Source organism: Amphibalanus amphitrite, unplaced genomic scaffold, assembly GCF_019059575.1.
Source record: "Amphibalanus amphitrite isolate SeventyFive unplaced genomic scaffold, NRLGWU_Aamphi_draft 000449F_arrow, whole genome shotgun sequence".
Classification (NCBI taxonomy): Eukaryota; Metazoa; Arthropoda; class Thecostraca; order Balanomorpha; family Balanidae; genus Amphibalanus; species Amphibalanus amphitrite.
In genome coordinates, this window is record NW_024881943.1 from 458,518 (window position 1) to 476,961 (window position 18,444).

General features: G+C 55.1%; 1 protein-coding gene across 1 annotated transcript in view; it reads left to right on the forward strand.

Moving 5' to 3' along the window:
- The window catches only part of LOC122391672 (histone-lysine N-methyltransferase 2D-like), a 74,630-nt gene that overhangs the window by 15,072 nt on the left and 41,114 nt on the right, over positions 1–18,444 (forward strand). The window lies entirely within an intron of this gene.

Consider the following 18,444-nt stretch of genomic DNA (forward strand, 5'->3'; position numbering starts at 1 on the left):
GGGCCTAAATAAGAGAGCGCCGGATACCGACGACAAAGGAACCCCCTTCTCTGGGCGTATGTTAGGGCCTAAAATATGAGAGCGCCGGATACCGACGTCAAAGGAACCCCCTTCTCTGGGCGTATGTTAGGGCCTAAAATATGAGAGCGCCGGATACCGACGTCAAAGGAACCCCTTCTCAGGGCGTTTTAGGAATGTTTTAGGATTAAAAAGGATAGTCAGTAGACCTGGTCACCGGAACCGATACGCCTGCCGCATCTCCGTCGAATATCTCATCTGTGTGTAGACCGCGCACTGTTTCACTTCTCACTCGGGCTTCTCACACACTTTGTCTTCTAGTTCACTATATTTGGCGGACAAGGCAGCGAAACGTACCGGGAAGAGAGCCAGGGGCAGCGCAGTGTCCCCGTCGAAGTCGAAAGGTGAAGTGAGGGCCGGGGGTGTTTACAACTAGTTTATATACGGCGACAGGGGGTGAAAACAAGACGCGTTGAGGACGGTCAGAGCACACAGAAAAGGCTAAAAATGGCCCGGGCGTCCAGCGCTCCACCCGGAAGACACACAAGCTGGGCGCGCACGTGCGTGCCCCACACAATGGCCCGGACCTGGGCCGGTCCTACGCAAACAGGGAGCCGCCCTGCCGCGCCGGCCGGCCAGTCGGGTCAGAGGGGACGCCAGCGTCCCGCGACCGCGGACGGCGCTCGGCTCGGCGGCGCGGCGGCGGTTCGGCTCAGCAGCACCGAGTCTCTTGCCCGTACCGCCTTGCATAGGTGCATTTTGTCGGCAACAACCACGAAACTTTAAAGGTAGTGTGCCAGCTTTCCTGGACCGTATGGAGTTAATGGCCCAGATAAGGAGAACCGGATTTTTAGAACTTATCCATACCTTCAAAACTCATGGAAACGTCTTAAATTCTTCAAATTTTGAGTACCCCAGTGCGAAATTCGCCCCGACGGGTTGTCGGTCGTACCCCAACCACATTTCACACCACTATGAACAATAAATGCACACACTGAAATCGCTATTACCGATATGCTCATCCAATCAAGTTTCGATAAACCCGTTCATCATCATCTCCTGCGGTTTCGAACACGCCTGTTAGGTGGTGCGGTAGACCGCGTCCAAAGCCAGGGCCCCGGTAACGTGAGGTAGCCGAGTCGGGGCAGCGTGCGCTGACCCAAGCCGGGGCCGCGCGTCCTCCCGGTGTCATGTGATAGCCCGGGGCTGCCCGCGGGGATGCGGTAGACCACGCCCAAAGCTGCGGCCCTGGCTTGGGTCAGCGCACGCCGCCCCGACTCGGCTACCTCACGTTACCGGGGCCCTGGCTTTGGGCGCGGCTTCTGCTCATACTTTGTGGTGCGGTGGTGGTGGTGCGTCGGGCCGCGCGCTCTGACTTCGGCCAAGAAAAATGCGTCAGCTGATCATTGTCATTTCTGCCACTTGCGTGTGGTGAAATGGGGTCATAACTTAAGAGACGGCTTTTTCATATCAATTATTTTACATAAAATCATATTTCAAACCATAAATAATGTTCGACAGCCAAATAAAAGAAACAATACCAATACAGGCTTACAGTTTACGGCTCGACATTGTGTTGTTTACGATTAGACAGCTGATAACTCATTCCCGTACGTCGTAACTCTATAATGACCTTTGCTTATTGTCACATGTGCGCCGCATTCGCGATTGTTGCCGACGCCTGTTTACAGGTCAGCCCACTACAGTTGTTATACATATCGAAAAACCGATAAACTTTTAGGCGAAAAAGGCACTATTTCAGGCCCATTTTTGATTTTTTTTTGCGATATTAGGTAAAAACAGAAGCTTCTTATCATAGGAAAAATAAAATGGGAAATATTTCAAAGGTGGCACACTACCTTTAAGAAGGTACTCTTTCCGACATCAATTCTACACACACGTCAGCGGCTTCAATAGTCGGTTTATGAGGATTGATGAAAAGCTTTCGACAAAAAGTGCATGATAAACGATGCTAAGAAACTTATGTCGGTACACAACTTCTTTACAAATAAATTTGGCTTTTATTAGGTACATATTGCAAATATCACGAAAGAAACCCAGACTTTCAAAGTAATAGCTAAGCGGAAAACATAACACCTACGCGCAATCATGCCACTCAGCAAGCATGCTAACTTTCAGCTTGATAGCTCAATTTCGTGTACCCTTAAAACCGTTAAAATTACCCTTGGATGATGACGTCAGCTTTTCAAACTCGACTTGTAGTCGCTTTAGATACGAGCGTAGCGCGGATAACAAAATTGGATGATTTGTAACGAGGTGTATGGGACGGACGCCCTTTTACACCAAAGAACTCAAAAATTATGAAATTCTTTGACCTCTGCCTGCCTTGACCTTACCGTAAAATTCGTCTTGCAATCACCGATGCCAATGAAACTGTGTCACCCAGTAGATCTTTGACGGGACATCGATAGGTGTCTGAATATTGAGTATTGGTCAAATACTTTCGGAGAAAGCAGGTACCCGAAACGGCGTACTGATGTATACGTACTTTGATGTTATGGAGTAGGAATTCATGTTCAAATTGCCGCCCAGAGTTGAGGCCTTGCGGTGTGCCTATTCATTATCTAAGGTTAGATTCTAAGCCCATGCTCGTATGGCTTATTGCGCAAACTACTTTTGTTTGTCTGTTCGTTGATCCGTGAAGACTTCACCTCATTGCATCTATGTATTAGAAATCATTGGTGAACTAAGAATTAATTAATGACTTTGTCATTCTTTAATTCCAGCTGTTAAGCCTAGGCCCCACCACGCGAGTTTTCCGTGCGATTTTGCGATATTGCGATATCGCGTTATCTTTGCGAACTTTTTTTGCGATAATGCGGTAATGCGTGAGCGATATTGTGTGACATTTAATAATGCGATTTCCGCAGTGTAGCTCAGCACATCCATTTGCACTAGACGAACATTTTCTGGCATCGCCAAGGGTATCGCATTCTCGCATTATCGCAAAATCGCACGGAAAATCGCGTAGTGGAGCCTGGGCATTACATATTGTTTAGGTGATGGTTTGTAACAATCCTATACCTGGTGGACGATATGCAGAGGCCGAGTTCCCCTGGTCACTCGGTTGCCGCCTTGTCACACCCCTGACTGACAGCATTGGTTTCAGATAGTTCATGCATTTTGTTCTGCACCAGCGACACAATTTAATTAGGGACGTTAGTTAGATTACGGACGCCATTCCTCGAGGTGGTTGCCGGCACAGCCTGGGAGTCGATCCGTGGCTACCTTTGGAGGCGATCTCCACTGGCATTCGGGTAACCACGTCCTCAAGCAGCATCCTTCTCTCTGTTCTGAGTCTGTTATTGCGTTGAAGAACGTCAGCTTGAGTGTTATTGGAGCAGGTCCGCGAAAACAGCCGTCGTCGGGTCAGTGACGCTCACGCAGCGCAGCTAGCCGCGTCAGCAGTGCTCTTCGTGCGCGGTCGGCGGCTCTTTTGTGTTCACTGTTCATCGTTTCACTGGCGGGTTATCGGCGGCTGTCTGGCCGTGCCGGGCGCCGCCCTTGACTGAGAGCGCCCCTGGGCGCCGCGGAGGGCGCGGGGCGCGGCAGCCCTTCTGGCGCGGCCGGGCGGTGCCCAGCGCACCTATCGATTGCCGTCGCCGGCCGACTAGTTGGTGTCGCCGCCGCCAGGCGGCCGCGTGATCAATTGGCGCTGGGCGCCGGCCGGCGAACGGCGAGCGGCGGCCGGCCGTGCCGTGTGCGTGCCGGGGCAGGGGCCGACTGACCGCCCGCTCTCCGCACCGACCAGGTAAGCCGCCCGCCGCCGCAGCGCCCGCTCGTGGGGCTTCCTCAGGTCGCCGTGGCTGGGTGACCAGCGCCGGGCCGGGCTCGGACCGGGGCTGGCTGCATGTGTTGTCCTGACTGCGCCACGCGGCATGCCGCCGGTCCTCTCGGTCTGTCCCTGGCGGGAACCCCCCCGTCAAACCCATGTTGGAGTCTGATTGAATTGAGCTCAACCATCCTCCTGTCCATCCCGACTCGGCTCGACCCAACGCGGCTGGGTGCGGCTCGTGGCGGCTCTGACCAGCTGTTTCCAGTTCGCCCTGGCGCTTCGTCGTCCGGGAAACCAGCTGAGGCACACAGACAGACCGGCAGCCCGGACAGACCGACAGCCCGGACAGACCGACAGGCCTGGACAGAGACAGGTCGATACGGACACGGGACAGGCCATACAGGCCGACACGGACAGGACAGGTCGACAGGCCCGGACAGGCCGACGGACACGGACAGGCCGACAGACTTGGTCAGACCGATAGACACGTACAGGTCGACAGGTCCGTACCGACTTCCAGGCACGGACAGACTAAAAAGTCTGAAATCAGGATAGACCCTTAATCGCGGACAGACCCCGTGGCATGGACAGGGATGACTGAGATACACTTCCAGGCCGGGTCAGGCATACAGACTTGGACAGGCTGACAGATCCGAACAGATCGCCTGGCCTGGTCAGACCCAACAGCCCGTACAGACCCGACAGGCCCAGTCAGACCGACTGGCCACTGCTGTTCCGCCGCCGCCGCCGCCGCTGCCGCTGCCGATGATGAGCAGTGCGGCCCTCCGGGACGCGTCTGTGGACCTCTTCTCGGTACCGCGGCATCAGCAGCCGCTCTGCTGAGATACCAGCAGCCGCTCCGCTGAGACACCAGCAGCCGCTCCGCTGATGCCAGCAGGTGGTCGGTGTGCTGAGTTAGGTCGGCTCAGCGGCGGACGGTCGGCTCCCGACCCGTCAATAGGACCACCCGCCCAGAGAACGGGATTATCGCGAGCTGACACGCACCCGGGACGCCGAGACTGGGACGGGGTCGGTGGTGCAGCATGGGGTGGTTCGACCTCTTAGATGTCTTGGTTGCATATTGTTTTCAACTATATCTTGAGGTTTTTGGGCTGTCAAGTAGCTTTTAGGCTCAGCCAGGCAGACATTTCTTGTATTGAATGTACCTTGTAGGCATTGCATATGACGTTGCGACTCCAGTTGGGTTCCCTATTTCTTTTTCATTTTCGTTTCACTTAATTGGTTCTCTGGCTCGGTGTTCATGCGGTGTTTCCAGTGAACAGTTATTAATAATTGAAATGACCCAGTAAGCTCAGCCTTTGGACGTGCAGTCGTATGACCATTACCAAACCTAAGTGGCAAAACCAATCTGACCGTACGACCGGCGCTGGTTTTTACGCTGATCCAACCGCACAGCACAGTGGTCATTGCATGTTTTTGGTGCCTTATATAATGATTCAATTTGCGATAGGATGCTTATATGGGTAAACCAGAGACTCATTCTATCGCCATTTCCCTAAGATGACTATGGCCCATATGGGCGGGTCTGATGAAGTGCTAATTTTACGGAGCGTCCCAGCTGAGGCGGCGCGGCGGCCATTACGGGTATCTGTCCGGGGCGGCGGGCCGTGCACGGCGCCATTAGTTGGCCGCCTGTGCCGCCGTCTCCGCCGACCGCCGCTCGATGCCCTCCGCCATATTGCAGCAATCTTTATCGCGTCGGCACGTCACAGTTTCATCAATCAGGCGTCGGCTTATGGCGAATCTCGAAATTTACGGCCGTAACGACTTCCTATGCGTCCGCTGAGACCTGGCCGGCCGTTCGGCAGTTAGCGACTGAGCCGCGGGCTGTGGTGAGCCGCACGCAGGCTGATCGGCTGGGCCCTGCCTGCTGCCGGGGGCCGGGGCTGCATGTTGGTAGGAGGCGGTATGGATCGGGCTCGCGATTCCCCCCAACGCCCCAGGGCCTGGAGAGCCAACGGCGACCGGTCTATAAGCCAGTCGCAAACTATGGAAATGGCTCGCAGATAGTGTCCGCCCTGCAAAATGCATGTCCGCCGCGCCGTCGAAAGAAGTTTGTGATAAGCTCTCAACTTTGACCCACGTCTGCGGTGGATCTCACCAGTTTCTGGGATTAATATATGTGCATACACGATTCAGCGGAGTTCCTCAAAAACTGATTTTCTGTCAATCCCAGTTCTCTCAAGTTCGCTTCCAATCCATTTCTCTCGAACTCGACGCACGGCATCTCGGCTCGGCGGCGCGCGGCCCGGTTCGATCCGTCAGGGTTGGGCCGTCCGGTATTTCGGCTGTTGTGATTTGTACGCTCGCTGCCGCTGAGTGCTCACGCCGTTTCATGCATAGCCATGACTGTCCGTCGGCCGTCGGACGCAGCCGTTCGACGCCCACACATTTGCATGTCGGCTGGGGCGGGTCGGGAGGGAGGAGGGAGCGCGCACGGTCCGCCCCCGGCAGCCAGGGCGAGTAGATGGATGTTGGTGCTGGACGGTTTATGAGATGGGGTGCGTACTGCGTAGGTGGGAGCGGGGAAGATGGATGATAGCTTGATTGGTAAGCCGTGGTCTAAAGGGCCAGTAGAAACCATCGGCCTGGGCTGCAAGCCAGCATACGTTTGTTTTGCGTCTTCCGGAAAGTGGATTATCTCTGCATTGTCATTCCACCTTTTAACACTAAATTCTCGACAATTAACATGGGAAGTTATTTGGCCTTTCTGATCTCCAACTCGACTAGAAGTGCCGGAACCGCTCTAAGCCTGGTGCCCAGGGTGCCGGCCCGCCCCGCTTCACACTGAGCCAGACAGACGGCGCGGCGTCTGTGCCGAGGGCGTCCGACAGATACCTGACGTTCCTGGGCCGGTATTATGACGTCACTGGTGACACAGACGGGGATTATGACGTCACCGGTGACACGTGGCCGTTCGGCTGCCCTGTGGCGACAGTGGCCGGCCGTGTGTTTGGCCGTGATACACAGTGGGGTCGGACAGGTATCGACCTGGGCCCTGTTTCACCGGTGATAGCAGCACGCCGATTTTACGACTTGTCAAATTGGGTTTCCATGGAGACATCAACAGGCCCATTGCTCCAACACTACCACAAGTGTGACGTCAGCTCGCGCAATTTGATAGCAGCGTGGTAGCAGCAGCCCGTGAAACACCGCTCTGGACACCTTTGGCTCAGACCGCCGTCCGTGGCACATCGGACGGTCGCCGGGAATGTTGGGAGTGTTGGCTGGAGCCGATGGAACGGACGGAAGGCGAAGTGGCTGCCACTCATCGCCAATATTCAAAGTGGACAGCGTGACGTTGCTGGGAGTGGACGAGAAACAGCAGGCGATGGACGTTGGGTGATAGATGGTGGGGAGTGCCAGTGGGCGATGGACATTGGACAGACAGTGAACAGTGGACGTTGGACGGTTGACGGTGGACGGTGAAAGACCTTCCTGAAGTGATCAATATTTGCAGCAGCCAATATATTGGCAATAGCAGATGGCCACCCAATCAGAAAAGGCACTCGACTACTGACTCAACTATCAGTCACAATAAAACATACATGAGTTCACCTTCGCGTAAAATTATGCACACATATGCTCTTGTTATCTGACTGGTGCGCAATACAAAGCTCAGTAAAAGTCCCGAAATCGATCGATCAGAAAAAAAACAGTTTCAACGAACTCAACTATATTTAAGGCGACTTACTGCAGATGCCTTGAAATACTATAAAAGCTCAGAAGTCGGCGCTGTCTCGCCAAAAGGCTTGAAAAGCCATTTAAAAGCCATTTAAACTTCTTTCTATAGATCATTTCGGTGGATTCGATAGAAATCCCCCTCAGCCTCTCTCCCTGATTGTTTTCAATGAAATGACGTCGTCGTCGTTATTCTCCTCAAAGACTTTTTGATCAAATTTCTTCGACATTTCTGTGAAACAGCCATTTGTCACATTGGAAATCCATCTAATAACCATACCGCGACATTCCAGCTGCGCTTTGAATATGATTTTCCTGAAAATATCTGACCTTTGAGTTATCTCCGGCTTGAGTCAACCTCTTTGTGTGCTCATGCCTCATCGCTACACCAAAGAATGCAATCTGCTGGCACAGAAGGCGCGGTCAGTGCCGGATGTTCTTACATCAGAGATTGGTCCGGGTCGGGCTATTGCTAGGATGGTAGTCTGAACGATCGACACCCACACAGGATCCGCTGCGTTAGATCGCTGCTCCACGTGTGGCGGCTGCAGCGGCTGACCGTGCAATGTTCCTCCCTCTCCCCCTCTCCTCCACCTCCTCTCGTAGGGCCTCTAATCGCCCCGCACGTCACAGCGCTGTCGAACCCAACCGTACGCTGCCGAGTGGAGCGGGCCATTACCTAAGTGGTCCCACCGACGTCCGGGTCGCCGCGTCGATCCGGTGGTGGCGCACCACGCAGCTCGCGCAGCCGACGCGCTGTTACTCCCTCCCTCTCCACCAGCCTCAAAAGAACACTGCGATTGTATGGCTGGTCCGGACCGTCTGACCGCCATGATATCCTCTGAGGGACTGCGATTTATCGCTCTGCCGGCCGACTGGCATACGGCCGAGCCATCAGACTTGACCGCGCCGGAAATCCCACGGGAGGAGCGATCGTTTCCCCGCTATCGGCCCGCTCTGCCGGCGCTCCTCTGCTCTCACTCCGTGTCATATGGGGCCTCTTTTTGTCCCTCGGTCGCGGCGGATGATTTTCGCCGGCCGGCCGTTCGCCTCGATTGACCTTTGCAGTGCCCTCCGGCGCCGGGCGTTGCGGCCTCTCGGCCGGTGCTCTGTGGACCGTGCTGGACGACTTATTGGTCAGCTGGTCGACCGGAGACCGCAGAGATTTCGATGTGTGCTGGATCTGTATTGATTTCTGATCAGGATCAGTTATATGGGATGGTGCCGTCGCCGATGGCCGATGGTAGTTGCAGCATCAGTCGTCAATACCTTCGGCGCCAAGAGGGTCACAACCCGTTTATGGGGGGCAATCGCCAGTCTCCAATTCCGTTGTCTGCTGGAGATGAGAGCACTAAGCGTGAACAACATGCAATTCAACGTATCAATAAACGCAACTGGGACAAATAACTCAGCAGCTTCACTACTGCAATAAACTCTTTTAAACTCATCTAGGTCGCACCCTCTCACCAATTCCAGTCTGAGTATTTTTGTTCTCCACCGTGTGGAAATCTACCCCCAAAAGCCCTCCCCCGACTGCCCCTCAGGCCGGTAGCGGTGGCCGCTCCAGTCTGCCCTGCTGCTTCCTCCGTCCTCCCGCCGTCGTATGGCCTCCCGGCCTCGGTCTGCCCAGCTCGGCGCCAGTTTGCGGTCTGCTGTGCTCCGGAGGTGTCTCCGCCGTCCGTGCCTGTCCCGTGTATGTGACCCGCGATGCGGCGCTCGCGACGGCCGCGCACCTGGGTCCGGTTCACTGTCGAGGAGCCGGAGTTCACCTACGTGCCGCTGAAGCCGACCCGCTCCCACTCGGTGCAGGCCGAGCTGACATGGCGCACCGGGCGCGACCAGGAGGCGGCCAGGAGGGTCTCCTGGTCACAGGGACAGCAGGTCGGTCACAGGAGGGTCTCCTGGTCACAGGGACAGCAGGTCGGTCACAGGAGGGTCTCCTGGTCACAGGGACAGCAGGTCGGTCACAGGAGGGTGTCCTGGTCACAGGGTCAGCAGCAGGTCGGTCTCAGGAGGGTCTCCTGGTCACAGGGTCAGCAGGTTGGTCACAGGAGGGTCTCCTGGTCACAGGGACAGCAGGTCGGTCACAGGAAGGTGTCCTGGTCACAGGGTCAGCAGCAGGTCGGTCTCAGGAGGGTCTCCTGGTCACAGGGTCAGCAGGTCGGTCACAGGAGGGTCTCCTGGTCACAGGGTCAGCAGCAGGTCGGTCACAGGAGGGTCTCCTGGTCACAGGGACAGCAGCAGGTCGGTCACAGGAGAGTATCCTGGTCACAGGGACAGCAGGTTGGTCACAGGAGGGTGTCCTGGTCACAGGGGCAGCAGCAGGTCGGTCTCAGGAGGGTGTCCTGGTGAGGGTGTCCTAGTCACAGTGTCAGCAGCAGGTCGGTCCGGGGAGGGTCTCCTGGTCACAGGGTCAGCAGCAGGTCGGTCACAGGAGGGTCTCCTGGTCACAGGGACAGCAGCAGGTCGGTCTCAGGAGGGTGTCCTGGTCACAGGGACAGCAGCAGGTCGGTCTCAGGAGGGTGTCCTGGTGAGGGTGTCCTAGTCACAGTGTCAGCAGCAGGTCGGTCCGGGGAGGGTCTCCTGGTCACAGGGTCAGCAGCAGGTCGGTCACAGGAGGGTCTCCTGGTCACAGGGTCAGCAGCAGGTCGGTCACAGGAGGGTCTCCTGGTCACAGGGACAGCAGCAGGTCGGTCTCAGGAGGGTGTCCTGGTGAGGGTGTCCTAGTCACAGTGTCAGCAGCAGGTCGGTCCGGGGAGGGTCTCCTGGTCACAGGGTCAGCAGCAGGTCGGTCACAGGAGGCTCTCCTGGTCACAGGGTCAGCAGCAGGTCGGTCACAGGAGAGTATCCTGGTCACAGGGTCAGCAGGTCGGTCACAGGAGGGTGTCCTGGTCACAGGGCCAGCAGGTTGATCTCAGGAGGGTGTCCTGGTCACAGGGGCAGCAGCAGGTCGGTCTCAGGAGGGTGTCCTGGTCACAGGGGCAGCAGCAGGTCGGTCACAGGACAGGAGGGTCTCCTGGTCACAGGGACAGCAGCAGGTCGGTCACAGGAGGTGGTCTATGGTTTCTTTAGTCCAATGCGGTGCATGACAATACTGCTGTTGCTGAAGCAATACTATTCGTTGTTAAATACAAGCATTCAACCTTGAAGTCACTTGGATTAATGAGACTCTCCTCGGCCGAGCCTTCGACTTGGATCTGTAGTCCTTGTTGCAGAAAGAAGGAGCGGACCCACGTCAAAGATAACGGATATCGGTATCAATTGTTTTCAATTATTTCATTTCATTAGTTGTCAAAGTCTGAAATGAAATTTAAACTCCGTTGGAGTTAGCCCCGACTTCCAGAAACCCGCTATGCGAGACGACTCGTCTGCTCTGAGTGTATGGGCGTTAGTTGCATCGTGCGATATCGGAGCACCACCACCTTATCATGCCCTCACATGGGACACACACTGCAGACTGCAGCTGAGTGCAGAGGCTTTCTGGGTGTTCTGAGCCTCTCCAGGAGTCCGCCTGTCGTGACCGCCCGCACTGTCTCCGCGTCGGCACCTGGTGCTAAACTCGGGGCGTTGTGGCAACTGTACCGCGGTCGGCAGCGCTATGGTTGATGTCGCCGTTCGGGCAACTTTACTGCGGCCCGGCCGCTGGCCGAGGAACGCCGCCGCCATATGAAACCGGCCCTCGTTTCTGACTGATTACTTTCGTACGGAAGCGGAACGAAATGACCGTGTTATGTGTTCTTGTCACAACCGCGCCATCAAAGTCTCCCTCGGGAGGACTCGTCCTGAGTATTGCCGTACGGCTGTGGCATTTTCACTAATGGTATAGTGTGATAAGGAGGACATTTCGACCAGGGACTTTCATTTTATAGCAAAATGTTTCATTTTTACATACTGTCTCTGCGATGTGAATTGAAACCTTACATATGACGCCATTGGTAGCTGTTTCGTGACGAGCTACACTGATGACTTCAGGGCACTGTTTGCCAGTGCGTCGCCTTTTGACTGGTCTGCCCTCTCCATAAATTTCATCGGGCCACCTCCATTCTGGTGCGTTAGTCGCATCGTGCGATGTCGGAGCACCACCACCTTATCATACCCCGATTCAGCTTATCCTAGACGGTACTCAGCCGCGCGGGTTTGCAGATCAGCAGCCATTCCCTAGTATCAGTATGTGCTCGCTCCTCCAAGTCAGCCTCTCCTCTTCCCTCGGGCCTCAGTCGCAGGCGCCGCCTCGATCGGCGGCCAGTGCCGTCAGTGGCGGCGGTGGCGGTGGCTTTGGCTGGACACTCGATGGCTGTAACTGTGGCTGTGGCTCGACTCTGGTCCAGCCCGTGTCCGGCGATATTGGTCGCCCGCTCTCCACCCGGGACTGCTGTGTCGGCAGTTGAGGCGAATCTCAGCCGGGAGGCGCAGATCCGGGGAGGATCAGAAATGGGCCGCGGCGGCGTCCATCCTGAGGTGTAATACTGGGCGGACAGGGCGGGCGATGCAGCGGTCCCACGGGGACGCTCCACGCCGTATGTTTCGTTCGTGTGATGGAAGGCACGCCGGGGACTCTTTGTCATGTTCAAAACGTTATGAGCTTCCTTGGGGATGCGTTGCCTTGTGTTTGCCGACCTCGGAATCGGAAAATTACTGAAGCCCAGAGGCCATTCTTTTGGATTTGTTTACGCTAGTGTGAATCCTATCAACCCGCAAGCGTTAGAAAAGACCAGCTCGGGCTGCTGTCTGCGGCACCCTGGAGAGCTGGCGGAAAGCTTCCCGGAGCGAGCTCGAAACACGAGCGGAGTTCACCCGCCTGCCCCTGCGTCCTGCCGAGTGCCCCGGTGTCGTCAAGTTCACCTGTGTCGGCAGAGAGCTGAGTGTGCCCACCTGTCCATTTAGAATGATGACTGAGTTACGTCGTCCATTCAGCATTGACTGAGCTATCTCGTCCATTCAGTGCTGACTGAGTTACCTCGTCTATCCAGAAAGTCGGCAGAACCCTCCCGTCCCTGCAAAGCGCCGGCTGTGGCTGTGCCGCAGCTCACCTGTGCGCCCCGGTGGTGCCGCCGTCCAGTCCGCACTGACGAGACCCGCCTCACCACACGGCTGTTTGTTTGCCCCGGCGTGTAATATCGCCTTCCTCACCGGCAGCGACGACCATTTATCAAACCCGCCTTCTGCGGCGAGCCGGCCAACTTCTCTCGTCCGACCCCGGAGACACGGCTGTCGGGGACGCGCCTCTCGCTCCTGTTTTCCGCAACGGGTCTCCACGCTCTGATGAGGCGGATGAGAAATGGTGCCAAAATGACAAGGGAGCTCGTTGGTTACCTTCAATTCAAATGAAAAACGACCGCTCCTGGCCGAAATTAAACGACCAACGCGGGAAAACGCTACGAGCACTTCCACCTTCATCTCACTAAACTCGGGCCGTCCTTTCTGTAGAGATCACAGGGTCTGAAGCTGGGGAGAGGGCTAATATGGCCGAATGCCGTCTGTCGCCGCCCGGTGCCCCTGCTTGGGCGGTCGGCGGACCAAATGGCTGGTCTGTGGCGTGCTGACCCACCGGGCAGTCTGTCACGGCTGCAGGCCGCGGCCACTCGACAGACGGACCAGGGTCGTAACTCGTAACCAAGTCGCGGGCGCCGGTCGTAACCGTTTGGCGCCGGAGGGTGGCCGCCGCCGGACACGGCCAGACAGGGGCGTCTGGACAGGGACACTGAAAACGACAGCCGTCGGACAGTGACGTCCGAACCCTGGACAGTGACGTCCGGACTCTGGACAGTGACCTCTGGACTCCGGACAGTGACGTCCGAGGTTTGATTTATAAGTAGCTACTCTTCATTTAGTTTCGATAATTATTCGCCTTCATTTAGAACGGTAATTGAATTCGTTTGCCACGGGAGACGCTGGTGTCACGGTCTTTGTATTGGCTGTAGCTCAGTGGGGTGCTGCATTCGAAGTCTTTAGTGTGTCGTAGCCTGGCAGATTGGAAGTTCAGCCGGCGTCATTAGATATCGGCCCGGACACTCATTTCCCCATCGATTCCACTGCCTCCATGGCGGAGTCAATCCGGACAGGTCTATGGACTGCCAGTGTGAAAAGCTGTCCAATTCGGGACGCAAACGGCCTCCGAACCTAATGGCGATTGGTCCATGAATTTGCCGCGAGTCGCGAGATGCTGCCTCCGCTGGGTAGTTCAATATGGCGGCGCCCGTAAAGCTCGCCGTCACCATACCAGGTGACATGGATGGCACCCGGTACGGGCTCCAATGGCACGCCACAGCTGCCCGACAATCATTTTTCTTGAGCTATTGAGCTTTGCTAAATTTAAACTCTGCTAACCCACTCGTATGAGCCCCGAAGCCCAAGGTGAATGCCAACAGTGAAATGCTAATACCCACCACCGCTCGCTCCTTTCGATACGCGATACATTTCTTTGACTGATAGAATACCACCCATAGATGACAGTCCAGCCTCAGAGTCCGTGCTGGGAAATGACTCCCGGTATCTATTGATCCTGGCTCATCGCTGCCACAACTGCTCATCATTTGCGACCTTTTTGACCTTTGTGCGCCGACCACAGTGATTCCACTTGAGCTGGGGCTCGACCTCGCTGCGTATTGTGCGGCGGGCTGCTCCATTCCTCTGCATTCCGCGCCGAGCTGCGCTCCCAGCCTCTGCCTCCTGCGTCGCTCCGGTCATCGCCGACTAGCGCTGAGGCGCGGGCGGAGGCGGGGGCGGGGGCGGGGGCGGGTCGGTCGGCTCTCGTTCCATGCGGCCGCCGTCGCCGGATGCAGCTCATTACTCGGCTTCGTCCGGCCGGCCGCCGCAGCCCGGACGTGCCCTTCGCCGCTGCCAGATTGCCTGCCGAGCCGTTTAGGCAAATAGTGCGGCCGTTGGCGAAAGTGAGAAAAGCACCAGAGCGCGCTATGGGTGTATCGCCGTGCCATTTCTCTCAGCAGTTGTACTATTATGGGGTGGTGAGCTGGTGGCGTGGCGCCTTGTAATGCTTCATTGGTGTATGTGTGGTTTTGCCACAAGGACACCGAATGTATTGGCGTGTGCCAATAATGTTCTGGGGAAAGGCTCCACTAAATGCAGACACTGACAGGTTGTCTATCGCGGTGTCCGTCCGTATCATCACAGCAGGCCGTCAGCCAGCGGCGGGCGGCCAACGTATTGACAGGTAGCGGCGTATGGTTACTGCGGTGCTGTCATCAGTCAATACGGACGCCATGCAGCCGTCCCGGGCAGACACCGGCACTGCGGTCTGCGGCCTGACGACGGCAGGTGCTGCCTGCCAACACCTGCCGGCACAGGTTGCCGGGTGTGGCAAATCTACCCAATACAGGCCGCGGAGAGCAGACTGTCAGCCCAGATAGTATGCGGAGTGTGAGCGTCTACTACCAGTCCGGGACGTTTGGTGGATGTTGGTAGTCCGTAGTCTGTTATGTGCTGGTGGCCCGGCCTAGCCTGGTATCATATCAGCGATCCAGCCCGGAAAATTAGGTCTGTTCCATTCGCTCTACATATGTCGGTGTTCCAGTCTGGCATGGCACCGCACCAGCAGTCCAGTCCGTGCAGTCTGCGGAGTGCGGCAGCCCGGTCCCTCCCGGACTGTCAGCCGGCCTCTGATTGTCGCGGCACGTCAGCGCTCGGCCAGGAGCCGTGCATGTGCCTGTTTGCCGTCCGGGGCTTCTATCGATTGGGCCCGAGGTCGCCGGGAGCGCGGGCCGCCGGCAGCTAAGTTGGCCGGAGCGTGGCGGGTCAGCGGCCGCTCCCCCGGGGTCACCCGGCCTCCCGGGGACCTCGGACGGCCACTCCGGCACGCCCGCGCGCGGCACGGTAATTAGTCCGGCGCCGCAATTACCGCCGTGTAACGTGATTTTACACGGTAAACGAGCATCGTCCGCGGGGTGTAAGACCGGATTTGGACTGATCTGACCTTTGCCAGATGTGGACCTCATCAGATCTGGACCTCTGTCTGATTCGGGCTTTCATCAGATTTGGCTGGTGACGATTTCCGTCAGACCAATCTTGATGTTGATGGAATCTGGCTAGACGAAGTACAATTCATCATGGTAGTTTAATCTTCTATTTTATCAGATGAGGTGCTCGTTTGCGATGATCAGAGCGTGAGGCTCCTTTGAATCCGGACTCCATCTTTATTCTGTCTCTGTTTGTGTTTCCGTTGTAACTCTATGCTAGCATATTGCTTCATATTCCGGGATAAATTACTGGCTTGTTTTCCTCTTGGGAAGTGGTCTTTCAGGAGATGAGCATTCGGGTCAATAGAGGCTCTCTTCAATATGTCGAATTACCGGCGTCAAAGGTGAGCTCCCTGGAGAAATCACCTCGGCCACCGCCGCGCCGGCGGCCCGCTAAATGCGCGACATCCGAGGTCGCGCGTAATGAAACTCGCGGACGTCGCGGCGGCCAGCACCGATGTTTGATGATTTGCGTTTAATTTAACCGTGGCTGCTATTCGTATTATCCCAGTTAGTGATTGCGAGATCATTTTAGTTTGTAGTTATGTTCTGGTTCATAATGGGAAAATTAAATTATTTTGAAACCGCTATATTCTTTTCTGACTAATTCTTTCCACATCATTGCTACATAGAATATAGATCATACCGCAGTGCATGCCTGCAATACGGACCTGCGGAGCGAGCGGCAGCAGCTGTAGCGAGGCAGATCAGTTTCTCAGTTGTGGCATACGCAGTCTCGTAACCAAGTGCAGCGCTGTTTAACACTGACTCGCGGTGACAGAAGAGCATATTCAGTTGCATGTCTAAGGCACCAGTGTTAATGGAACTGCGTTACTCACGGTTGTTATGCATTCAACTGTTGGAATCCTCAAGTGCATTTGCCTGGGAAGATCATAGACAAAGATATTAGGGAAGCTGAAAGGAATAAAAGGTCGTTAAACAAATTTGGAAGTAGCCAGGGGAGTGCTACTCTGAGAGGAACACCAGACCCACATGTCAGAGCGTTGACTTTTACTTAGGTACTAGCCCTGACCATATTCCGTCTGCCTCCGCCTTTTACACAGCTGGCTGCCCTCCAATCTGCGCAGCCGGCATTTGTGCTATTGCTTTTTCACCTCCCTATTCTTTTACCTGTCGGGACGGCATCCCGAACCGCCTTACATAATATATATGTGCGCCATTTCACCTGGAGTATCGGCTTCGATTAGGTTTTCAGTTCTTATTCCATTTGCTTAATGATGCTACTACCCCAGATAAATAAACACCGAACAGGTAGATGCTCATTACCATTATATTTTGATTTGAGTAGGTAGTGGCTGCAATTCCATTTGCAATGCGCGTTGCTTTTGCTTATCTGGGTAGCGGATCATGAAAGTTTATATATGAATGCACGGAATGAGCTGCCCTTTTTATGTTCCTGACCCAAAGTGACAACAGCCATAAATACTAAGGATCACCGTAATAAATGTCTAATTCTGAATCAGTGTCAGGCTGTTTATCCTTTCTGAGCCAATAAGACGGCGACCAGCACGTATATCCGTGTAGGAGCAGCGGTAACGACACGACGCGGCGCGGCCGTGTTGACCGGGAACCAATAGACTGTTTGGCGAGAAACTGTCATTATCCCCCGTCCGCAAATAGTCCCGTCCCGGAGGTCTGTGCTGTCCTCACCTCGTCCCGCCCGGTGCGGCTCGTACTGTCGTCGCCGCGCGTCGTCCCGCACGGTATCGACTGCGGGCCGGGCCGACCGGCCTTAATGAGATGCCCGATGGTGTTATGCATTGTCCGCTGGCCGCAGCCGCGCCGCATATGCCGTCGGCGCGCCGCCGTATCGGTCAGCTATATTGGTGCCGCTGGCGCCTGGCGAGTGGCGGCCCCTCCGCCGCCCGCGCGCACTGACTGGACACCCGCCTGGGGGCGGACCGTGTAGGGAGCGGGACAGCGCGCTGGATTAAATACGGGAAGCGGGCCAGCGCGCTGGTGCTCGATTTATCAAACGGTTGCAATTGTACTGTGATTCGTGAGATTTTGAGAATCAGAAATAATGGTTTGATTTTCAGTAAAATGTGAAAATTTACACGGTTCGATCTGTTCAAATCAAGTTAAACACCACATCGCCCAAACCTACTGAATTTAAGCTAAATAGTTTTAAGCATGTTTTCTTTTCGAGCGCAAGCGAAATTGCTAGCGAGCCTGATGCAGGCCATCTATCAAAACCACTTACGATGCAAATGTATGCGACGTGCCCCCAAATGAGTGTCCTCTGTTATCGCATGCAATAACAGGCTAACCACGAATAGCCGCCTTTGCATGGCAATGAGTGTGTGCTACTATAAATTTCATTATTTTCGTCATGGATTCCATGCACATTGACACTCCATATATCAGCACCTTCACCAGCGGGTCTCGTGAGGCGCAACGCCAGTCCGTGTGAGCACCTCTCATGGGGCAGGGGTTGGATGTGCGGATACTGTCTTGTCCGCTATGCCATAAACAATGCTCTAATGTTATGGTTTTGTGGATTTTCAATAGCCTGTTAGCCGTTTAAAAGCCGCTTCTTTCTGAGCGAAATAATCGCGATCGGAGAGGAAAGCTGGGCCTCGTTTCATAAAACTCTGCCGTAACTTACACCTTTCCGTATTTCACACCCTTTCAAACTACGGAGCGTAAATTAAGCCGTTTCACAAAGCCAAAACTGGAATTGTTTACACCTCCGTAACTAAGCACATTTGCGTAGTTACCGTAATTTATCAAGTGTCCTACAAATTACAATTTCATGTCAACACTTATTTTTTTACGAGAAATTATAAAACAATTATGTTGAATTTAAATCTTAAAAATTATTTATGAAAAAACAAAATTGATATTGATGACCATCCTTTATTAAATCAATATATTAAAAACAGCAGAAAGCCAGCTAAGCAGAAGTGCCTAACTACGAAAGCGGCGCGGCGC